This window comes from Chrysemys picta, chromosome 1 (assembly GCF_011386835.1).
Source record: "Chrysemys picta bellii isolate R12L10 chromosome 1, ASM1138683v2, whole genome shotgun sequence".
NCBI lineage: Eukaryota > Metazoa > Chordata > Testudines > Emydidae > Chrysemys > Chrysemys picta.
This window is the reverse complement of record NC_088791.1, coordinates 162,579,754-162,605,515: the sequence shown is the minus strand read 5'-3', so window position 1 is coordinate 162,605,515 and position 25,762 is coordinate 162,579,754. Positions and strand designations below refer to the sequence as shown.

The 25,762-nt window shown below is 39.4% G+C and overlaps 1 long non-coding RNA gene across 4 annotated transcripts in view; it reads left to right on the top strand.

Annotated features, from left to right (window-relative positions):
- LOC112059669 (uncharacterized) overlaps window positions 1–25,762 on the top strand; it is a 167,316-nt gene that overhangs the window by 57,167 nt on the left and 84,387 nt on the right. For all 4 annotated transcript variants that reach the window (XR_010599601.1, XR_010599603.1, XR_010599598.1 and 1 more), the window contains one exon: window positions 4,019–4,169. This is a non-coding gene — a long non-coding RNA (uncharacterized LOC112059669). The remainder of the gene's footprint in view (window positions 1–4,018; window positions 4,170–25,762) is intronic.

Genomic DNA, 25,762 nt, shown 5'->3' with positions numbered 1-25,762 from the left:
AAGTGATGGAAGTACAGTTGGAAGGTTCTGCAAGAAGATGCCTAGCTCATTTATGGCCTTATAGATAGACTGATTGTCTTAGGGAGGCGTAATTCAGTAGCCTGAAGGCCTATTCATTTTAAATCCAGGCATATTTAAGTATCTACACCCAGGCTCTCCCAAAAAGCAAGAATGGAGATTTGTGGTTTTCCACTTGTCCAACGAGAGAGAGCAAAGAAATGAAATCCCTTTTTCATTTGATACGCTCGGAGAAATAGTGTTCAGGAGCAAAGAGAAGCTTTTGCTTGGAGGAAATTTTTCTGCTGAAGTTGCTATTTACTTTTCAGACTTGAGCCAGGTTGTTCCATGATGCTGTGTTCTCCTCTGACATGGCTTGTGAAGTGGTATAGGATTAAGCTGTCAGAGTTCTTCCCGACACAATGCCTGTGTTGTCTGCTGCTTATTCAGTTACAATAGCAAAGCTGCTCAAGTCCAAAGAGGATACATTCAAGTTGCAGTTACACTTTACTTAAACTTGATTTTATACAAAATAGGATTTGCAGCACTGACATTATGGAGAGTGTCATGAAATGAAGCTGATCATCTCCTGGGGCCAACTTTTGCCACATGTGAGGTAATAGTTCTATTGACTTGAATGGGAGATCTTTCAAGCCTATAAGTTGCATGCACAACCGGCTGCACATGGTTTCCGTGTGGAATTAGGCCCACTCTGACTATATGCTGCAATGCTTAGCAGAACATTACACAACCCAGAGAGGGAGCCAATGTTCCTTTTCAGTCCTCTTTCACTAGATCTGACTATTCAAAACACAAACATAAAGCAGGAGCTAGTATTAAAAAATGAGCGGTGCACAAAAAAACGGAATAAGCAAAACTTGTATTAAAAACCCTGCTCAAAATATAAACCAGCTGTACTGAGCATCAGTACCAAGTGATTGCAACTGACTGCTGCCATCAAGCTTGCATCAGAAGACAGAGTTGCCGACCATACTAAGTTTACAAGTTTACCCACCACAAGACAGCAGCTAATGATTTAGTATGTGGTAGTCACGCTGACAGCAGACTTCAGAATTTGTCGAGTTCACTATGATTTAAGCTTTAGGGGACTAAACAGCATTTAAGGCATTGTCCAGTGTTCTATTTTAACTAGTTGAACCAGTGAATGTAACTGAAATTACAATTAAGCAGTAGCCCAACTTCTTAAAATAAAATGTTGTGAGACCTTTATCATTGGCATTTAAGTGAAAATGTAAGGGGCAGCTACCTTTGGCATGTAGTACTAGAACTGTGTAAACATGGCAAAACACTTATTGTGAATATTCCTTTTGCTTTATAAACTAACTTGCTTCATCTGTGTCTACATTTTCCCCTCCCCCCCAATAATTTCCTAGTGAATGAGTTTACTGGTAGGAATGACTGATAGAAATACTGAATTTCAAATGAATATTAATCCGCTTTCAAAGAATGCAGAATTTATCAGACTCTGTATGCACACAGGGAAACATTCTAAGAGCTACTGAATGAGCTAACAGAACATACTATGTGACCTATGTCTAAGATACTAAGAAATATAGCTTCAAATTTAAAATATTGAAAACCAGTGTGGAGAGATTTAAAACTGTCTGTCTGTAGATGAATCATCTGATTGGTCACTGACTTAAATTTTACCGTAGTGCAACTTAGTTGATTCCAACGGAGTTGTGTTGGCCTAATAGGAGTAATTCACTGGCCTAAAGAATTTGTTTCTTCAGCAGAATAGAAAAAAACCAACATGAATAACAAAGAATGAAGATGCTCAGTGATAACCCTTGAATGGAATTGGGGCCTAATTATTGTTTTGGATGGAGTACAGTGTACACAGATGAATATTATATATTTAATTTCATACACAGAGGTATAGGTGGCTATAAATAGTGTTGTTAATAAAAAAATCATACAATAAATGTAATTGAATGGGTATAGCATTTCCGAGAGTGTTTGTGTTTGATTTAATGTATTTCTTTCCATACACATCCTAAATCAGATTATTGCACAGTTTGCAATTCAGAACACACTAAACTTGGTTCATTTATAAATTCAATTTATTTTATATCCCAAAGTTTATGCACTTGCCTTCATTATAATGTATGAAATTTGGCAAGAGTCAGCTGACTGAATACTAAGGAGGATTTGAAGACAGTTGAATTGTGTGCCGTTGATTAAATGTGCTTTAATTTGGAGCGTAATCTGATCACTTGTTATCCAATTTTAAAAATTCCAGGTCTGAAGAAATCCATAATTAAAATGCCCTATGGAAGCCAAGTTACCAGGCTAAATCTCAGGCTTAATTACATAATCACATGATACGCCTCTACCTCGATATAACGCTGTCCTCGGGAGCCAAAAAATCTTACCGCGTTATAGGTGAAACCGCGTTATAGCGAACTTGCTTTGATCCACCAGAGTGCGCAGCCACCCCCCACCCCCCGGAGCACTGCTTTACCGCATTATACCTGAATTCATGTTATATCGGGTCACATTATATCGGGATATAGGTTTATATGGTAAAACTTGATCTTCCTACACTGTAACTAGGAAAAACTTGCTTAGTTTATTCTGGTAATATGTAAAGTTTTATTGATAGCCTTCTGCAGCTAATCCGGAATGACCTATAATGCGCATACTCATGGTAATGTATAACATAAGGCACCACCTTAGTAAATTAAGAGCTGGTAGCAACCTCCCAGTGTCACTGCAAAATTCCACATGGAACAGATTGTTTAGCGTAAGTAGCTAGCATGTATATTGTAAGGGACAATTCCAGGTAGAGTGATCCATTAAAACCTCTGATGTTATAGGTCAAAAACAGGGGGCTAGTGGGTCACAGATTATTGTAATAAGCCATAAATCTACCATCTCTGTTCAGTCCATGATTTTTAGTGTCTAGTCAAGTAATGAATTTAAGCTCTTATCTCATCTTTTGAAAGGTTTCCTTTGAGGATGAAGATTGATAGGTCAGATATAGGTGTGAACGGGCCACTATACTTGAATGGTGCCTTACAATATGTGCTAACTACTTATGCTAAACAATCTCTTCCACTTTCGTTTTCTTGTGAAGCTGGGAGTACCCTTTCCGGACCTGAAGAAGAGCTCTGTGTGGCTTAAATGTTTGTCTCTCTCACCAACAGAAATTAGTCCAATAAAAGATATTACCTCACCCACCTTGTCATTCTTTTAATTGGTTGATGTATTTTTATAAGTTGGTAAAACACCACAATGAAATGGCATTTTGTTTCATATAATCCATATGGCATTGTCACAGGTGTACTGGACTAAATCTATGTCATATGTAAGTCACTGAACAAAGTGGACTTACACAGAGGAAAAACTTGTTCAGGTATTTTCATGACATTTGAGTACTTAACTGCTCATTGTGTAGGGTGGGAGGGTCCCAGAGCTCCAGCCCAAGCAGCAATGAAAAAGCCCTGCAGCCCAAGTCAGCTGACATGAGCCAGCCACAGGTTTTTCTTTGCTGTAGACATATCCAACAAGGCACGCTCCAGAAATGAAGAACTGAGTCACTAGAAAGATGAGGGTTTAGAATAATCAACAACAGGGCTGAAAGTACTTGAAGTGGTGCAGGAAGCACGATTGGTCCTCTATGCATGACGATTGAAAAATGGACTGGTTAGAAATTGAGTTACTGCATTGTTGGTTACACATGTATTTCATCTGCATTATAGGCCTCCGAAATGGAGTGTAAAAATACACCATCAAAATCTTAACAAACATGAAAATTTCTTTTAAAAGAAGTAAACAGAGTAAACTGACCAGACAACTAAAATAAACTAAATAAGAATGATAAGCAGCATCCCGTTCTCATTGAATTCTAAAATGAAACTCACATATTTCTGTGAAGGGATTTGATACCTGGGGGTGCCTTCTCCAGACTCTCCTTATCTGAGACTGAAAAGGCAAAAAGCGTTTCCCAAACTTTAAGCTTCAATATTTGCATTTTATTTCATTTTTCACTCTACAGGTATCTTGCCCAAGACAGATGCTTGAACCTAAAGAAGATCTTTCCAATATGACAGGGTTTATGTTTATCTGCATAAAATAATCACCTATGCAAATGAAAAATGAATATAGTGGTGCGATAGCAGCAAATTGGGATCTACATTAACTTCCAGGTAAGAGATTGTTAGGTTATCATGTGTTATCAGTTCAGAATCTAATGACATTGACATGTTTTGCACTAAGTAATGCAGCAAAATGTGAAACTTAGCTACTTATGAGTTAAACTACAGGCCATATTGTTGAAAGGTTAGCTAAGGTTCACAGACTAACCTCATTCACCACGCCTTCTCCCCCAATTCTATTCTCAGATCCTTGAAATTCCACATATTCTGCAGGAAGTGGTGTTTCCTATGGGAACTAATTGATTTAATGGGAATATCATGCAGCTGAGAAGGAACTTGTAGGCTCAAGGACGACATGGCTTTGCCGCAATTTTTGAGGAATTTGTGATCTTGCCTAGCCTTGATGCAAAGGAGTGAAACTCAGCTGTTGGGTGTTTATCATATTTGTAGTCATTGTTAGTTTCATATAAACTCAGAACTCAAACCACAATTAAAGAGGAGCCAGAATAAAACCAAAGAAAAAAGGTACATGATACTCTGTGAAGTGAAATTGCAAAGTTGTGCACCTGTCTCCTAACTGACAAATATCCTGTTTTCATGCTAATATCTGTAGTAATGAAGACTGTGGGAACAGAAATTCATAGAATATTGGTACATTAGCAGAATTGTCTTGATTTTGGGTTATCTGTGGGATGTTGGCAGGTCTTTTAAAGCTCACGCGGTGCATAATTTGTAATGTAAGAAGTGCTGGGGCTCAAGCAATTATTTTACTTTCATAACTGATGCAACAAGCCCAGAGGGGCCGGGGCTATGAATTGCCGAGCCTAGAGGTGCCGGGGCTCAGTCCTGGCAAACCCTGGCACAAATTAAGCACTGAGCTCACTGCTACTGCAAAAAAACACTTGCTAATCCTGCTCCACAGAATTGTTTGTCTAATTTGTGGACTTTGATGATTTCACTCTAATAGGGTAAGACTAGGGAGGTTTGAGTTGGACAGATTGTTTCTTTGGAAGAGTCTCCTGTCATTGTGTATCATGCTGGAATTCTGGCTGACAACAGGGCACACGAGAGCCATACCCTTAAAAGTGACTCCTCTGTATTTAATTCTGTTCTTACCCAATAAATCTGTCAACTACAGGTCTGAGTAGTGATGAGATTTGGAGGGTTTCTTGTCTCAACTGCAGTTGCTATTGAAAGCTCTTTTAGGTACAGTATAAAAGCTGACAGCGTAAGTTGAAGTTGTTCAGGACATAAAGGGGGACGGACAACAGTTTAGATTGGCTCTCTGTCTGAGTCCTGAATTACTTAATCTAGCAGTGTCGTCTTGCCTTTGAAAGATACTCCATCAAATCCCCAAATCTTAAACCAAGTTAGGAGAAGTATGCAGGATTCATTAGCATTTGGCATCAAGATCATCTGACTCAGGGAACTTTTAATGAATACATACAAGATGGCTGCAGTTTGACTTTTTAGGAAAAAAGTGAAGTATCATTTATTTAACTTTTCGATCAATGCTCCAGCGGAATGGTAGGGTTAGAGAAACAGAGGTGCACAGGCATGATGTTCGTTTGCAGTAACACGTAAAGAATGTCTGATATCAAGCCCCATGCTTATGGGATAATGTTTGTCTGAACGCCATGTTATATGATATGTGGATAGAGGTAAACCCCTTCCTTGACAAAAAATAATCACAAAGGAGAAAAAAGTCCAAGTGAAAAGGCAGTGAAGCAGTATTTGAGAAAGAGAAAGACTGTTGCAGAAAACAATAGGAATTATTCCAACACTGAGCATTAGTTCTGTAGAGTTTCATAATACTTTGCAGTGATCCCAGTAGAGATGGTACTGCTTAATACTCTAGACTCCTACTGTAGAAAATAGTAATATTTAGTGTAAGGAAAGACTAAATGGGGTCAACTAAGTGGGTTTCTGAAGTTTGGGTCATCCAGCTAAAAATAGTATCAGCTATGATGTCTTTCTTATTTGTTTCCCACACTGGAACACTTTCCATAGAGAATGTTGTGAGTGTTAATATATACGTCTCTTGCAACTTAACAAGAAATACATTAAAAGGAGTGTTAAAATATCCTTTATCCAGAGTTTATAACTTCCTGAAAGTCTTCCCCCCCACACCTTTTCTTGTTTAAACTTTCTGAGTTAAATCTCAAGACAAGGTTTTAAAATATTTGTTGGAGACAGGGGAGAAATTTCGAGGAAATTTCCTTCTGCACATCTAGACTTGGCAAAACTTTCTAAAATCAGATTAAGGCTATAAAGTAAAGCAGACTAACGCAATCTTACCAGGTTTTTTTGTCGTTACAGAAAGGATTGTAGAATTGCCCCTGCTGTCAGTCTAACTCAAAAAACACAGGGGCTGCTGCTGGGAAAAGTTCCATAGGGGAGATTGTGCGATGTGTATATATATGACATTGACAACCTTCCACAAGATTCCCAGAGAATGACATGACACACAAGTCTGAAAGCTGAGCTTGAGCTCTCCCTGAATCCATTTGAGTGGTGATGTGATGATTTTAATTGTTATCACTTAATGTTTCATACCTAGACTAAGACTGTATCTCACTTTGCATGATGCGATGTACAGTATTCCAGACAGGTCCTGTAACCCCCATAAAAGAGGGAAGCCAAAACCTGATGCTGCTTATGTTTAAATGCAAGCAGAAAATGTATTACATTAATTTAATGCATCATAAAAGAGCAGTAAGAAGCCCAACATTGCAGAAAACTCTCTCCAGACAAATGAAGCAACAAATGGGATGACACTTGTCTCAATTCTACCTCCATCCCCTCAGTGAAGTAGTCATTTATAATCCAGTTTTTTTTAATTTAGATTCTTACATAGTACCATTGCTCCAGGGCCTAAGCGTCTCCCCAGTAGTTTAAAAACAGAAACAGTGTCAAAGCCTTACTGGAAGATAATTTAAACGCTAAGGAAATACAGTAATTTTTTTAAATAAAGGACACTAAATGGAAGAAGTTATTCAAAAGAAAGTTTGGAAAAGGAAACTTAGTTTCCTACTGCAATCTTAAGTCTCTTTTGTATACCCTACTATTTTTGGTATACACTTAACAACAAAAATTGACATACACCAAACTGTATAAGCAACAAGAAAACCAGAAATAGGAAATGCTATGAAATGCAGCTTTAGCAAAATTGTTTAGATTTAAAATATAACAGGTGGCCGGGGAATATTTTTTTGCCCTAATTCTAGGTCATTATTAGCCCTCCACTCTTTTTATTAACCATATCTGAGTCATTGCTAAATACCATCAACTTCTATATTTAACTTAATCAAAATATAAACCACAATGTTGTCTTAAGCCTGTAGGTCACACAACTGAGGTCTTCCCAGGTTGTTAATAACAGCTGTTGAGTGTCATATGAAATATGAGTTAACTGACTCCAGGTTCTGTCAAAGATGTTTCCACATTACCAAACAAACATCCTCACAAACAGGCTTGGACACTGAGCCCTGGACTGAATTCATATGGACTGTAAATTCCTTTGTAAGCCAGAACAAGATTGCCTGTAAGCACTGCCAGTTAGGACACAGCCATGGTGTATCTTGGACATATGCACTGCTGCTGTCCAGAGTCTGTGAATAAAAAAAACATTTTATAGAAGCACTACGGACCATGAGGTGACTTGGATCTCTTTACTTTATTCTCATGCATAGAAATGTACAGAATTTTACATCATGCAATTGAGCTCCACCATCAGATTTAATTAGTCTGTACAAAATTGGCACTGATGTGTCTATCTGATAGTTTATGATTATGGATAAAATACTACATTTGCTTTTGCCATCCTCATTAATGTTAACACTTAGCAGCATCTTGTTTTGCTCTGACTCTAAAAGTTCTAAAACTTCTTTAAATTAGATGAAAAACAAACAAAAAGAAACCTTCATGTAAAGCTAAATGACCTTATACATCAGTGTTTCAAGATAAAATCCCATGTAAGTGACTCAAGATAGAGACCATCAATCTTTTGTGATTCATCTCCTCGGGTTTTCCCATTGCAATTTAGTGACTACAGAGTATGTGCATAAAAATTCTCCTCTCACAATGTTGAATATTTATGGTGAGATTTTCACTGAGTGTATGATCCCTTATGTGAGAGCAATGTAAGTTTAATTTCATAAATGCAATAAATGTAGGCTATTAATAACATACATGTATTTACAGTGAAATTTTTTTATGAACATACAGTCTACATCAGTAGATTCAGATCATTCCTGGAGTGGTTTCTCATTATAGCACCAGGTCACAAATTATTTTGCTGACTTTGAGCTTTTGAGAAACACCGTACTCTCAAATTTACTGCTCCCACAAATGTTTTCATGGACTCAACACTGGGTCTGCATTGTTCAATGGTTAGGGCAGAGGACTGTGGTTAGCACAAAAACTTGCAAGTCAGGCATGTTAACTTTCCTGGCTCTGATACTGTCTTACTGTATCACCCTGAGCAGGTTGCTTTGCCTCAGTTCTCTAACAGTAAAATGGGTGCAATACTTACCTACCTCCCAGCGGTGTTGTCAGGCTTAATGTTTGTAAAGTGCTGTGATAACTTCAATTAAGGGCTTAAAATGCAAAACAACATAAAAGAATTTCCCCACTAGAAATCTGGCAGAAAGATGTCAGTTAGAACATGTCCATTGCAAGGTTACCAGTCCTCTTACAAAGAGGAGTAAAATCAACACTGAGAAAGCTAGACAGAGATGCTGCATGTGCTGCACAATATATGACCAGTGATTCTCAAGTGCAGCCATGGTGGCTGTGTGTGGCCACCAGGGACTTCATGTTCAGCCACCATGACTTTTGGGGTCTGAAAGCCTCTTCCCCAAGCTCCCTGCTGTGGCCACAAGCTCTGCTCTCTGCAGCAGCCCAAGCCCATGGTGGGCTTGGTAGTGTTTCATTATAGTGTAGTAGGGTGGCTGCCTTTGGCTATGGGAGGGAACCACCCCTCTTTCTCCACCCCCTTTGCCTTGATTGACAAGGTTCTGGGATAATCAGCTTGTAGAGGAGAAGCCAGGCAGAAGCCAGAAGTTGCTGGTCAGAAGAGGCCGTGTGGTGCTGCTGGGAAGCTGAGTCTCAAACCAGCTCCAAGACTGGCAACACTGGCCACCGAGCAGAGGTGTAGTACATTGCATGTGCTGCAGTCACTAGAAGTGAGAGAGCATAGGGACATGGCCTGTCAAAGCTGGAGAACAGGGGACGGGGACAGGCCCTAGGAGCAGCCTGAGTGTGTGGCCACCATAAGTCTGCCGAAAAGTTCCATTTGGGAGGAACCCACTGGCTCGGGCAGCCCCCACCACAAGAGCTCAGATTTTTTGTGTGATACTATGGAGATACTATGGCTATATGAAACTGTTTTGCTAAAAAGGAAGCTCAGAAGTGACCATCTTACACTAAACCCAATATGAGTGACACAGGTCATTCTGGCATGTAAGCAGCTGCAAAGTGCAGAAGAGACTTACACAACAAATACAGGTTACAAAGTAGCAGCCGTGTTAGTCTGTATCTGCAAAAAGAACAGGAGTATGTGTGGCACCTTAGAGACTATGCATCTGAAGAAGTGAGCTGTAGCCCACGAAAGTTTATGCTGAAATAAATTTGCTAGTCTCTAAGGTGCCACAAGTACTCCTTAGAGTACTTTTAACAAATACAAGGTATTTAATAGTTGAGTGGGAAGAGAAGCATATAGTAGTGTTGGAAACAAATTCATCTGAAATTGTCATTTGTGCAATATGTAAGGCAGAAATTCATCAGATGATATTGTGCGCTATGCAGCATCATTATAAAACTCAGGAATCAGCAGTAGAGGAAGAATTGTTGTGATTTTCTCCATAAAAAGCTCTCGGATAAAACCAGAAGTGAAATAGTTCAACAACAAAAGAGACTGAAGGACTTTTCATTCCCCAAATGACAAATTATGTCTGGCTACACTCCACGTGAGTTATTGTATTAGGCAGCTTCGCAGCCCTTTTTCAGATGACGAATTCATCAAATCTATAGCAAATGAAATCGATGGTTAGTAATAACTGTGTAACTTTTGTGGTATTACTAAGTGTACATATTATTCTTTACATTGGAAAGATTAATTATTTTTATTTACATGATACTTCCAAATAACCATGTGACTAGATTGTCACTAGTATAATATTTTAACTTTCAAAACTATGGCCACTGTGAATTTCCTGTAACCGTCGATGCAGCCACAGGAAAAAATTGGTTTGAGAACCACTCCTTCAAACTCTTTCAGAATGAGCTTACAGGTGGTAGGTCACTAAGAAGGGAATCATTCTGGCACCATCAGTGGCTTGACCAGCTAGGGAAACACTCGTAAACCTGACAGGAGTGTGTGAATTGGATTTCAGTATTAACATATTTTGCTTAAAGAGGTAAGAATGTAGAATTCTGCATTAACTAACTGAAGGTTAGAAATGTGACAGTTTATACCACCTGAGTTCAAACACCGGCTTCATTTTCTTGATGCCTTCTCCTACCCACAACAGGTCATTTTTCACTTAGAACACGAACAAATTATGGCCTATTGCCTATGGAGCTCTTAACAAGAAAATGTTTACCATTATATGGTGCATTTTGACTGAGGATATCAAATCATTTCACCTCAGAAGAGGCTTAGTTTCCAAACATCTGTAAAAAGTATAGTTTCATTAATTTTATTTATTAATTGAAAAACATTAAAGTAGGAAGCCCTACAAAATTTTTTTTAGAAAAGCTTTAATTATCAACTCAGGATCCCAGAACAAAAGTCGTCGGAAACCTAGTTCACAGGGGCACGCTTTCTCAATAATAACCTTCTGCTGGTGGTAAGGGTTTATTTCAGAAATGCTGATTAAACATCAGAGGCACAAAATGCTCTTCTGCATTCTTGTTAAGTCTGTCATGCACCTCCGTCCCCTCCTGCAGCAGACTGACAGCTAAGCCTCAAGTCAGATGCAGGCAAGAAAGAGCAACTTGAGCAGTCAATCTGCTGGAACATGAGAGAGCAGTGCGAACTCAAAGGAATAATTAGGGCTTCACTGTGTGACTGGAAATTCTTCACTAGTACCTTATGTTACCCAGCAAACAGCTGAGACGTGGTAGGCCTGGGTCTGGATCCTACTAGGAATGGCTTTGTTTGCATTCTGAAAGACATTGTCTGATAACACAGATATATTAGCCTGTCCTGTAGAGAAGAAATTAACAAAGACTGGTAAAAGTGTCTCATTCAGCATGGATATTTTATTAAAGCTATGCTAAGTTCTTAAAAAAAAAAAATCAGGTAATGTAGATGTCATACTAGCTGGCCAATTTTCTTGAGATAAATCCCATCCATAGATTTTTTTTTCCACTGAGTTAGAGTTCAGATAACAAATAGTTAATATCCAACCTAGTAATAATGCTTTTCAGCATTTGTCACTATTCATCTTTTCTGTCATGTTGAGCTGGCTTAAGATAAAATGAAGGCTTGTGATTGATTGCTTGTTAGAAATACTACAGTTAGTCTTCCACTCACCAGTGCAGCTCTTGTTCCAGTTCACAGACAGGGAGAGAGAATTATGGCAATAACACAATTTCATGTTTTATTTTGGAAAATCCAAATATATTTAGGAACTGGAATTAGAACTGTTCTGTGCACTATAGCCAAGTTGAACTACACAGTGCCAGCCGGACAGAAACACAGAACATCAAGCTCCAAAAGCCCAGGCTCTCCCATAAATTGAGCTATGGGAAAATCTTCTTAGGTGGCCAGCAGTACAGAGGCTATGATATATGATATTCAGGTGAAAACTTGGTTTTGCGTCTGGTCGATGACAGTAAGAAACACATATTGGCCTGTTAATTTGGTAAAAGGAACTGTATGTTAAATTTCATTGCTCTAATGTTCCTTGGGGCTGGGTTGATACAGCCAGCACACTTCAGATTCTAGCTCTTTGGGGTAAGGACTGTAATGGTTTGTGCAGTACTAGGACAAAGAGGCCCCCCACCTGGTAGACACTTGTAGGGGTTACCACAGTATGACAAGATGAGCAATAACTTTGCTCTGAAACTGGAAAAAATAGAATGTGCAGGTGGCCCTGGTATGGCATATAGAAAATAGCAGCTTCAGGTTTAGGGAGTACAAATTAAGGAAAAAGTGGACAAACTAGGAACAGTGCATAAAAAGCTTGTTGTCCACATTAATTCTTCCTGTTTTACCAATAGTGCTGCCTTGAAATTGAAGTTAGGTTAACAAATAAAAATACCTTTTTTTTTTAAAGGGCACCAGTAACTTTGATAGTTTCAACATGAGGTCACTTAGCCTTAGTAACTTCAGTAGGAATAAATGACCTCACATTGATGTTTCATTAATCACACAACTTTACCAGCACATGGTGGGTACCAAATGTCATCATCTAATTTTATTAAACATTACTAGACTTCTGAGAGTGCAATTCTTTGCCTACCAACTTTAAACAATTACGGTGCCAATGAGGAAAAAAACATGGTTAAATTGAACACTGCTTCTGCTTCCCAAGGGACATTTCCATAGACTTCAGTCCAGGGCAGGAAGCATCTTTAATGGAGCAGCCACCACAGCAGGCCCTAATGGCAACTCCATGCATTGAGGCCCGACTGCAGCTGCACACAGGAGGGTGGAGATAGCAGCAGCAGGTGACCGTTCTGTTCTCTGCAGAGATTGCTGGTATAGAACACTCATTTACACATAAGTTGTGGGAAGCTTATCTTCAGTTTTCAGATTCTAATCGATTGGCCACCTCAACCTGTAGCTACCCAGAGAAGTATCTAGAAAACATGGGGGGAGGAGAGGTTGCACAGTTCCAATGGAAAACCCTAAACCAATCCAGTTTTGTGAACTCTTGTAACGTACTCAGCCCAGGCCCGTTGCAAGACAACCAAGTAACCTTGTGGCATGATTTTATGATTGACACAAACTTTTGTTAACTCCATAAAGCACATTTTCTAATAAGCTTCCCCATCTCACCTGAGAGACTGGAGACCTGAAGTACCTTACACCTGTTAATGTCAATGCCACATCTCCCACTGACTTCAAAAGGAAGACGTTCGGCCCCAGTTTGTGCTGAAAATGTGCATCAAATGCACATTTACCAAGAGAGTGAAACAGATGTACAAGCAAATAAGTTATTCTCTATAGTTAAGTGAGGGTTTTGTTCATCACTGAAACTAGTAAAAGGCATATTAAATAAGATATGAAGGATTACTTTTATATCCAGCCCGAGTCATCCAAGGCAACTCAGTATAAAAATGGATAAAATTCCTATTTAGAAGACTTGAGCATTCCAAAGTTTAGACAAGTCACAACTAGAGAGGGAGAAAACCTAAGAGGGGTTCTGCCTTAATACAGCTGCATGAATACGTTACTGCAATATTATTTAGTTCATGTACACTTTTTAAAAAAACATAATTTTATTTTAAATAGTTCACTACTCCTAAGCTTCAAGGAAGTATTTTTTTCCTTAGCTCATTACCTTTGTATCTTGTTTTTTTTTTAACTGCTCCCTGGGTTTAGAGTAACATCCCTCACCACTTGTTGGAGTTCCTGAATCTTCTCAACTTGATTAAGAGCCAAAAAACACTTAATACATGTAGTTTTGTGTTAATTCTGTTTAACTAATTTACAAAGGGGATGAAATAGTGAGTGTTCAGTGTTCCAATACACTATTAAGCTAAAACAACAGGTCATATGGACAGCTTAGCTTTGTGTTAACATGTCAGTTTACTTCTACAGGAGTCATTTTCACCATTATTAGTCCAGAAGGTCCAAAAATACTGCTGACAACAAAATATGTTTGAAGACAGAACAGTTTGACAAGAATGAATACCTTTCTGCTTAAACAGCTGCTATTAAGGTCAACTACATTTTAGACAAATAAATGCCCTAAAAATACAGGCTTAGTACTGAATATAACTATTAAAATGATGGTAACCTATGAACATGATCATAATGTGGAATACAACAAGTAAACATGCAATTTAGTACTCCCAGCATAGAAGAAATGTTAATATTGAATGGTTGTGTATACTCTCTCACTAAGGATTTATTGCTTCCTGACATTAGCATTCAGCATTCCAGGATATGCTCAGTCTAAATGGTCATCAATATTTAAACAAGGAGAATAGCTTGGAATTCAGGCCCTGAAAGCTCGGACATTCCTTTCTCGAAGAATCTCAGGGGACTATGTGGTGACTTTAATTGTGAACAAGTAAACATTAGTCTGGTGGCTCGAGCAATTCAGCAGATGAAATGAGACAGAAGTTGTCTCTGCAGGTGGGTTAACAGCTGCTGCCAAAAGCCTCTCCATCTTCCCATCTTTCAGCAAGCCTCAGAGTAGAGAAGTTGAATAATTTCCCATGTCATAAAAAGTGGGAAGCAGCAGGCGAGATGTGTTGTTTCTCAGTTGTTGCTCATGAAAATATGATTGATGTAGTGTGTTCTTCTGAAGATTTTAAATTATGTGAGAGAAGAAACTATTAGTTCTTTCCAAGCAATTGGGTCCCAAATTCATAAGATTTATTTAAGCCTTTTGCAAATGAAATTGCAAATAGTAAAAAAATGACCCTCTAAATATAATGACCTATTATTTTGCTATCAAGAAATCCCATCTAAGTGCTCTACAGATTGGCACAGACTTACAAATTAGAAGCAGAAAAATTTGTCTGGAAGAACTAAGATGAGTGCATAATCACCTCTTTTGTTTTGTAGATGCAAATGGTTTTTTTTGACAGAAAAATGGATTTTCACCTAAACAAAGTTTTTCCTGAGAAGTGTTTGCTTTCTGTAGAAAACTTCAATTTTCAGTCAAAAAACCAAATGTGTGAAACTGGAAAGTGTTCCTTTCACGTGAAAATGTAAAAATTAATAATTGAAAATGTAGCTGTGGTGTCTCATATGTAGTTTAGGCACCTGATGCCCCCATTCTCCTTAATGAGCCAAGCTCCTAATCGGACTACATCTCCCATGATGCCCCTTGGCCATGAGACTCACATGATGCATCGCAGTGGCACTACAAGAGGGGAGATTGTGGTGCAGCATGCAAGATGGAGCCCAGCCAGTAGGGGAGAATGGGAATATGATGAACCTGAACTACAACCCACCCAAGACACATGGTGACATTTCCAAAGGAGAATTTGGGTGGGGGGAGGGGTGGATTAAATTATTTGGCTTTTTTATGTTTTGTTGAAAAAACAAAACTCATGGGAAAACTTAAATAAAAAAACTAATTTTTGTCCAGCTTTGTTAGGGGTGGAAAAAACCCATTCCCATTCATCTCTACTTTGGAATGCAATATGTTAATGAATATCCAACTTTCAGGGCAATAAACCACAGAATTAAAATTACTTGATGAAATCCCAGATAATACAGCTATACAGATTTTAACCTGCAACTATAATACCTTACTTTTGAGCTAATTGTATTTCACCAACTTACCACTGTCAGGCCAAGTCAATACTTAGATGGGAACTTCCAGGAAAAATACAGTTGCTGTCGGAGGTGCTATTGGTATATCAGTAGTTGGCACTTTGCCTCTGATCTAATGTCTAAATGTGGTGTGAGGATATTATAATTGATTATGTTGTCATTGGAGTGACTACTCAGAATAAGAGCCACATGGATCAAGCATGTCAGAGTTAAGTGAAGTATGCCACGGGGTCAAAGAGTCTAAACGAGTCCAACTATCTCAAGCGTTCCCCCCCTTAGTTATACATTAGTAATAGAATGACATGTCCCTTAAAGAAAACTTGTCAAGTAAGCAGTTTCAATGGTCAAGCAAGAGGTTCCTTCTGACTGATTAACCAGGTGTGGGTTTTTCCAGAGTTTGCAGCCTTGAGACCCCAATAGATATTCCTGGGGCACATCCTGCTCTTTTAAAATGCATGTATCAGCAACTTCAACACAATTCTTATCAGGAAGGACGCGGGGTTAAGCCACCCTTTCTGTGGCACCCCAAACCCTCTCCCCTCCTGCCTTGGTCAAGCTGAGACTGCTTAATAGGTTGCTTTTAACAATAAGCCATAGTGGTTTCAGTCACTTTAATGGTTTGCCAAAATCTCCCCGTACACATCTACACCACTGCATCACTGGGATTGTTCATACAGAACCGGTTTTGTTGCTTTTACATTTTTGATATCAATTTGTGATGATCAACTGTTGAAAATTGCAATAATCTAGTTTCAAAACAAAAATATGTCATCTGAACACACCAGAACTCTGAAATGTCAACATGGAACTGGAGCCAAAGTTTATAGTGACCCCCAAATAACATGTTTGAATCCCCTCTAAACCATGGTCTGTGTTAACAGTCTCAGCCCACTAGGGGTTCCCCTGTGGTAGGGGACTTTCAAATGTCTCCTTTGATGCTGTTACCAGTTGGTGTAAATGACAGCAGATGTGTTATATTGTCCCAGGGGATGAACAGGCTCCTGGCTGGCTCAAAGATTGGTAATGTAATATTGCTTCTTCCCGATCCTTGGATCTTTAGTCAACCACAGCTCAAATAGATCTGGGTGTCTGCCCCTTTAATTCTATGAGAGGCCAAAGCATAGCCCCTGATCCAAACAAACCTGAATTGACAGTGTTACAAATCCAATTCTGAGTCAGCAGCTTTAGCTCATCTTTAAATATCCCCCCCCCCCCCCCCCATGGTAAATGGCATTCTGTGATTGACTTGTGCTCATGACTTACCACTTTACCTTTTACTATCTTAAAACCGAATAGGAACAACTGAAAATTCACCGTAAGCAAATGTTTTTTCTTTCCCAACCCCACCTAAAATATACCAATGGCCTAGCTAGCCAGCCCCTCCACCCTCCATAATAAATCATCTTTACTTTATCCTAATTAATCTCATTTCTAGCCTCTGTTATGCAGTGTATTCCCTGCTTTCATCTAATCTTCTCGTTAATCTCTTATCCTCTTATTACAACTCCTCACCAAACTGATCGCTTACACACCGTTGCAAGTTAGATTAAGTTTCTTTCTGCCTGTGAGGTTCACTTAAGTAGTTTACATTTTGCAGAAACTATAGGCACATACACAAGTGATCGGTCTAATTTATTCTTGTAGGTACAAATTGACTTATATAACAAAGTGAACTGAACAGTGGAGCATTGCAATAAGTATAAGTGAAGGTGATGAATAGTTTAATATTTTACAAAGTTAAGACCTAGCACTGCACACTCATGAATACCTCTACTCCAGGGGTTCTCAAACTTCATTGCACCGCGACCCCCTTTCGACAACAAAAATTACTACACGATCCCAGGACGGGGACTGGACCCTGAGCCTATCTAAGCCCCACCATCCTGGCCAGGGGGCCCAAAGCCAAAGGCTTTCAGCACCAGGCCAGGGGGCCTGTAACCTGAGCCCTGCTGCATAGGGCAGAAGCCAGCCCTGGTGACCCCATTAAAATGGGGTTGCAACCCACTTTGGGGTCGCGACCCACAGTTTGAGACTCACTGCTCTACTTGTATGTAAATAAATTGAGAATTGAGCTGATCTAAAAATATTTGTAAAAAGCTAAAAATTGTACTTAAAACTTGAAATCTGATTAATCTTTTAAAAGAAATATTAAAATGACAAGAAACATAAACATATTCAGACAAAAGGCATCTTCCCACTGTTCCATAACATGACTGAAAATACAGACCAGCTTCTACTGTGTTCACACTGGTGCAATCAGAGGTAACACTAATAACTGTGATCAAACTAATCTCACTTAGAAAAACTGCCAACCCTAAATATATATGTTTTCTAATTTTGATCATTTTTATTGATTTTTTTCATTTACGATTTTTTTCAGTTTATAACTATCTTCATTTTTACAGTTTGAGGGGTAGGGCTGGGCATAAGGCAGTGCTGAATGGGCTTCCTTTGTGGCAAAGGGGCCCAAGACACCTGCACACAAAGTTTGAGGGAGGCTGTGGTTGTCTTAGCCCAGTGAAGCAGAGACACCCCATCAAGGCTGATTCCCCACTCTGGCACTTGGATTCCAGAAGGTGGGGGCCTGCAAAGACTAAAAATTAATACTGGCCACTCCAGGCTTGTATTAAACTCCCAAGGTTACAGCTTTTTTTTGACCTTGGATTGGTAAAAACTGCCACCACCCAAGTGCAAAACCCCTTTCAGAACCCAGGAAGGTGCGCTTGGGAATTCCTTCCTGTGGGGTACCCTCAAGCCCTTTCACCCACCCCTCCTGGGAAGATCTGAGAAAGAAAACAAAGGAAATCAGCTGTTGCCACCAGCTATTTAAACAACATGTGCACAAACCTCTTAGGACACAAAAATCCAATTCTGTTCTTAAAAAAGGTAAATATTATTAAAAAACAAAAGGAAGAAAATATATCTGGGAACTCAGGCTATTGCTAGCTTTAAAAAGAGCAATTACAAAGATTAAGCATTAAGGATAGTTTCTTGAGGTCCAGCTTAAAGGTTACAAGCAAAACAAAAGCACCTGGGGTTAGCACAGAGAAGTCCACAAGCCATAAAGACATAAAAGGAATCAACCTAATCCCGTCTTCCTAGACATTTCCTAATCTACTTACATATCTGGGCTTTTAAATGAGTAGCTTCTAGGTATAATCCTGATGATTTTTCATACGTGGCCTCAAGCTGCTTACAGCATAGTTCTGCCCTGTCCCCTCACTCTGGGAGAACAACCACAGACAGGCAAAGAGGGAGTCTTGTTTCAATTTTTAAAAAGTTCTAGCCTTCCCATTGGCTCTCCTGGACAGGTGCCCACTCACTTCTTTTAACCCTTTACAGGTAGTAGAGAACAGCTACTACGAGGGATTTTATAGCTAACTGGCTGGGTTGGTCCGTAAAAGGGAGCTCCCCCTCCATTTCATTTATCACAACCCCCCACACATACACACTGCCAGGACTGAAAGGAGCAGGTTGAGCTGTAAGGAGAAGGTTGAGGTGACGTATCAGGAGAAGGCCACACTCTCTCACTCCCATGACAACGGAGCTGCAGAGGGATCCCTGCACAGCCGCAGGGCCAGTGACACCCAGTCCTTGCAGGTACAAGGTGCAGGGAAAGCTGCAGTCCTGGTGGAGCAGAGCAGAGGGCTCAAGTGGGGTGGCTCCCTTGTGGCCGGGGGCTCCTCGTCCTCCTTATAGTCCTGGATGAAGGTCTCTGCTCAGCCCTACCAGGACTGTAACTGCCTCCCGCCCCCTGTGCCTGCAGGGATTGGGTGTCACCAGATCTGAGGCAACCCAGACAGCCTTCTTCAGCTCTCCTGTCAGGGCCCCACTCGCTCCAAAGACAGCAGGGGTGCACAGAGCTCCCTGAATGGCTGCAGGGCTGATGACACCCGATCCCTGCAAGCACAGCGACTGTTACAGATTGATATTTTTAAAATCTCTTTAGTGTATCATCTGAAATCGGTAGTCACCGACAGTTATCGATTAAAAATCTTGCCACACCTACTTACATTGGTGCAAACCAGGAATAAAATTTGGCTTCAAAGAAACAGAATTGGAGAAAACCTTTTGCAAAAAATGAGTGCAAAATTTTATTTTAATTAGGATCTCCTCAGACTGCAGAGCTTTTATTAGTATCATTCCTAATATTTTGATATTAAAATGTATACACCAGAGGTACATAAACATCAAAAGAGAACATCTTGCTGAGAAGTTTGTACTAGAAATTTGCAGTATTTCTGTTACAGAAGTCTCATGATGTTCTTTGAGTGATAGTCCCTATGTGTAGTGCACTTCAGGTTACGCATATACCTAGGACGGGAGAATTTCTTCAGCAGAGTCCGTAAAAGGAGATTGTTTGGTTGGCTAACAGACTATTGGTCTCTGGGAGCCGACATTCATTCTAGCATAAGCAACTCTTCCTCTATCTGGAGAGGAGGCAGTGGGGGTAACAAGGTAACTCATAGTCATGGGCACCCCAAGAAAGCATCACAATGTCACACTGAAGTTTTGCCTATAATGGAAGATTGTCTTATATGTCACAGGATGTGGTTAGTTTAAGAAAGGTAGGGCCCCCCTAATTTCCACAGAACACATGATCTCAAAATTCTTTAATTTGTGCCTCTTTTTCACCTTCCTCTGATCTGTCAGCTATAACCCAGGACAAAAGACGGACTTCATGCTTCGTATGAGGGCATGGTATTTATATGGGTATCAGAGTTAGAGTAGAAGTAGGAAGGACTATACCAGGAAATGCTAGGAAATGAAATGGAAAAGACTTAAGTTTTGGTGTAACCAGCAAGGGATTTACCCTTCACAAGCTAAGATCCCAGACATACTGAACTACCACTTTCCTTGAAATACTCGGGGCTATGTATTAGCTCCTTCCGAGTATACTTGTTGGCCATCAGCACATTTCATTCTCTGGTAGAAGCCTAACTCTGTATTTTCCCACCCGGTCACTGCATGCTACCTGAAGGGTTTGATTTATAATTTCCCTCTGGTGGTGAAACTGTCTTTATAAGGAGGCAGGTGCCTGGAGTTCTATAATACAACACATTGCAGTACCACCCTGGAACTTGAACCTGGATTGAGGTCCGGGCATCCTGTTTTTTGCTACATCTTTTTATGAAGGTAGCATTTCTGGTTGCTATCATGTTGGTCAGAAAAGTCAGGGACCTAGGGGTGCTCATGATTAACCCCCTCCCCCACATACAGTGTTCCACAGGTTTCTACAAGCCTGCACCCTAAGTTCATCCCTAAAAGTGGTGTTGGACTTTCATATCCGCCAAAGCATCCATCTGTGTTTTACACTAAACCCCACTCTAGCAGAGAAGAGGTGGTGTGGCACTCACTGAACATGTGTAGGGCTCTTGCCTGGTGCCTGAATAGAACAAAACCTTTTAAAATATGTCCCAGACTTTTTGTCTCATTCATGGAGTATATGAAAGGAGATGCTGTCTGCTCCCAAAAACTGTTGAAATGGATTTCAGGGTGCAGCCTACTCTGCTATAAAGGAAAGAATATGGAATTGAGAGTTTAACTTTTGTTGTCTTCTTCTATAGGTATCTTAATACCTATAGAAGAAGGTATTGCCTCCCATGTACGTAGCTCTTAACAGATATCTGGTTATGTCTTTCATCATCCCTATATAAAGGAGGTAAATACAAGATCTGAATGAATGAATAACAAGTATTTCTTCAAGAATTGGAATATTACAAATAAAATTGCTTTGGCCCTTTTGTGTTTGCTCTCTGCAAATATTCAGATGGTATTTTAGTTGCAGAAAGTGACTTAAGATTGTACAGATGTACTCATAGTCCCATGGACCAGTGGTTCTCAAACTATTGTACTCGTGACCCCTTTCACATAGCAAGCCTCTGAGTACGACCCCCCGTATAAATTAAAAACACTTGTTTATATATTTAACACCATTATAAATGCTGGAGGCAAAGCAGGGTTTGGGGCGGAGGTTGACAGCTTGCGACCCTCCATGTAATAACCTCACAACCCCCTGCGGGGTCCCAACCCCCAGTTTGAGAACCCCTGCCATAGACGTTTCTTAGTCCCATATGCAATGAGACATTGCTTGACACAAATGGAAACTGATTTCCCCATACCCACCCGTCATCAGAATCAGGCATGTGTACAAGCAAGCCAGGCAAGGATCTGACTCCGCTTTTCATATATGTGCAGCCATGTCTTTTCATACAATTACTGTGAGCCACTGATTCTGGGGATGACAGAAGGGAATACGGGGTCCAATTCAGCAGAGCTCTCAAGCTCAAGTGCTTTACTGAATCAGTGCCATAATGCAATACACTTTGTATATTTTGGATAAGCAGTTAAAATTAAACAATTTTGCCTTCAGTTTTTTATATGTAGTTAGTATCTTGGAATGCCACACATGAGCATTATTTCAGTGTAGACAAGTACTGAACCCTTGAAGGAAAGGCGGTTTGTTAACGGAAATGTTGGTGCAGCAGAGGTAGTAGGAGCGACTATAAAATGACACATTTAAGATGTTAATTTTCTCTCTGGCAGTTGGATGGTAGGAGTGCTGGAATGATATCTGTGGAGGAAAGGTAACAGCTGCTGGTTTCTCTCAGTGGACGGACACATTAGGGTTGATTCCTCAGGCACCACTAATGAGTGTATGAAAAAAGAATGAGGGACAGAGGATGGTGGCATCTGTCATTCTTGATGCACAGCAGAGAATTGCTATATTCAAATTAGAGTTGTATTGTGGAATTTTAATAAGGGTTTTTCTATTTTGCCTTATCACTGTTTGTTATGAATACACGGAAATTACCACAGACACAATTTGAATTAGATACGGTTTATTTTTAATGCTTTATCTAAATCTGTTACCAAACCTAATCTTTAGCTTGATAAAAATCATTCTGTTGTGCATTTGCTGTTACTGAGACAGCAAGAGACACAGAAATAGCTTGGTGGAAAAGTTAGAAATGCTAATCCCTTTGTATACTAGAAAAATTGGAGCCTTTTTATATATACCTTCCTAAACTTAGATTTTCAGTTGTATCATAAACTGTTGCATCCATGGCATGCATGTTTGATTGTGTATATTACAGTTCATTAACCACCCGTAAGGCTGACTAATTGTGCCAGATGGTATAATTTTTGTGCGTACTTGACTTGCCATGAGTGTTACTATCTTGATTCTCATATTTATCTGCAATAAGTAAGGGAGAGAAATGCATTCTAATTCATAGACAACTCCTCTGAAAAGACCAGCTGAAGATTAAAACAGTTTAAGAGTTGTGATTCTAGGTACATCAACACAAATGTGAACAGTCAGCTGTCACGATGAGAATCATCTTGTGTCTTACTTCTTTCACAGGCATTTTTGGGATTAACTTAAAATTATGCGATGAACTTAAAAAGCTTACATATGAGATAGGATGAATTTGGAGATGTTCAGTGGAATGTTTGTCCATTTGTCAATGCACCATCTTAGTTTTATGATATCACTTTTCATTAAAGCAATGTGATGATGCAGAGTCATCATATAATGTAGTTTGTGATGAAGAGGAACTTCAGAAGGCTAATTACTTATCAAAAGATTGTCCAAACTTTGGATCCTACCAAATTGGACAAGAAATATTTCTTGCTTGAATTCCATTTCCTCTTTACAGGGACAAAGCAGAAACCGCTAAAATAGCCTGAGAACTGCAAAAGAACTACTTTTCCCCATTTGTGCCCATCTGCACGTGGAGTATTACTCTTTGGGCCAAATCTCCACTTTGGAGTTTTATATGGTTCTGCTTTCTGGAAATGTAGTTTTCCTGTGTGAAAATGAAGGAAGGACATCTGTTTGCCCTAGCTAGTGATTAGGTGTTCACTAGATTCCCTGCTGAGGACAGGCTGGTAAAGGGGGGTTGGTTTACTCTCCCTTCTTGGAGGGAAGTGGGGTTGTTGAAGCTGCATTTCCTTTTTTTGTCTGGGTAATTTGTTATAACAAGTAAACAAGTCTAATCAGTCAGGATGACTTAAACTGGTTCCACTTGATTGCTGCTAGTAAACTTGTAAAGTACAATGGTGAAGTGCCATAGGAATTACCACCTCAAAGCGTCTTTATCACTATTATCACTTTCCTAATCAGAATGTCTGCTTTTATCCAGAGATTTGCTTTTGGAATTATGTTTAGCTCAGAAGAATTAGATGGGAGACAAAGCAAGGATAGTAATTGTTCTTTATTTCTAAAATTAATAAAATTCCCTGTATGTATATGCCCTACACCATCTTCAGCCTGCCTGCCAAGCGGTGTATCCCTTTTATAGACACACTCTGCTTTTTTTAAATGCTACTGGAATCGACTCAGTCCTGCAAAACTACACAAAACAATATTCTTCCCAATGTGTTTAGGCCTGATTAGAGCATGATTTGAACTCTGTTAAAGACAAACTTATTTGTATATAGGTGCATTGAAGTTGAGGAGCTTCATGTAGACAGCTTCAGATATGAAGTTATTAATAGCTTTCTCCTCCCCATAGCTATGCAAACAGTTACAAGGTGCAGTGAATAATCAATCAGAGGAACACATTCACAGATAGCAGAAAAAGAAGCTTTCAATGTAGTGGGACCCTGATTTTAAGTTTCTGATTTTAATTAGCATGAACAAGCAGCAACACAACTTCATGCTTTTGTGTTACAGAACAATATTTGCATCTGAAGTGACTACTGTGTTTATTAATCCCAGTTCAGCAAAGCACTCGTATTGACCCAGGTTAAAATCAAAACTAAACTGTGTTGCCAAAAAAGGTATCAAAAAGCATCTTATTGGAGAGTATTTTATTACCCATTGAGCAGTGCTCATCTACTGATTTCAGTAGTAATTATACCTCATCTCTTGTATGTATGAACAAAAAGAACCTGACATCCCTTTTGGAAATGAGCAAGCTTGGGTAACTAATTTTATTTATTTTAAAAATGTCATTTGAAGTTGTATACTTTAGGGGTTGAGGTTTCTGTTGCTACGTTTGCCTTTCAGTGCTATGGCAACAGTATCATACCAGAGCTCAGTGGGAGATGGTCATGTGATTTATTGCGGAGGACTAGATGTCCTTGGGGTTAGCAGGTCAAGGTTGTCAGTTTTGCACTAAAAGTTTTGAGAACACAAAAGCATATTGAAAATTGCACTGCTTCAAAGCTACCTGTCTGTTTATTTCTTTTTCTCTTTCCCTGGAGATTGAAACTGGTAAGTGTGGCTGAGCAAGCTCTTGCCATCTTAATATTAAAAATACACAGGCAGTATTAAAAAGAGTATTTGAATGTTGCTAAACCCAGACACAAGATCATCTTTCAGTAACTTTGATCTTTGAGTAACAGTTCAGTTGGTTTCACATTGGTTTTATTGACAAATGTTTCCAAAAGCAGTTCATGGTGTGTGACTCAGTCATTCAACATCTTTCAGACACAGTATAGGTTACTTTATCTCAGTTTCATGACATTTCTTTTAGTGAACTGTTTGATATGAAGAGATTACAGGGAGGATTTTGGGAACTCGAACTCATAAAATCAATATCTGAACACCAACAAGCAGAACGCAATAGAGTCTGCGTATTAGCATTTAATTTGCTTCATGGGTTACCAAGATGGATGGTTTACCGATAAGTTACACCACCAGTAGTTGAAGACTTTATTTAATTAACTGATGAAAATATTGGTGCTTGTACACTCACTATGTGCTCATGTTGCTAGGAACTCTTCCAAAAAACTTGAACCTTACCCAAAATAGCCCATGGTTATCTTTCTTTTCATATCACCGAAAGCAATGGGGGCATGAGTCTAATTTTGCCCCAACCAATGTAAACCTTAGAGTAGTTAGGATGTGGGTTTTTTTTCAAACAAATTGCCATAGTATTCTCCATCTGGTACTACTGGTTACTGTATAGGGCTTTAGTTGATGTGTGTTACTCGAAGACTTGTTTTTACGTCTCCAGATGTATTGTATGAGTTACAGAATGCCTTCAATTAAGCTTATGTAATACCCGGTTTACCATCATGTTCTCAAATATGTGCAAAAATCCTTAGGTGATAGTTTAAAAAGTCCTTAAACATTTAAAAATGTGGAATCCCTCATAAGTGACTGAACAACTGCCTAACTTGAATGCATACCTATATGAAACTGGAGCATTTATATTTCGTTGAA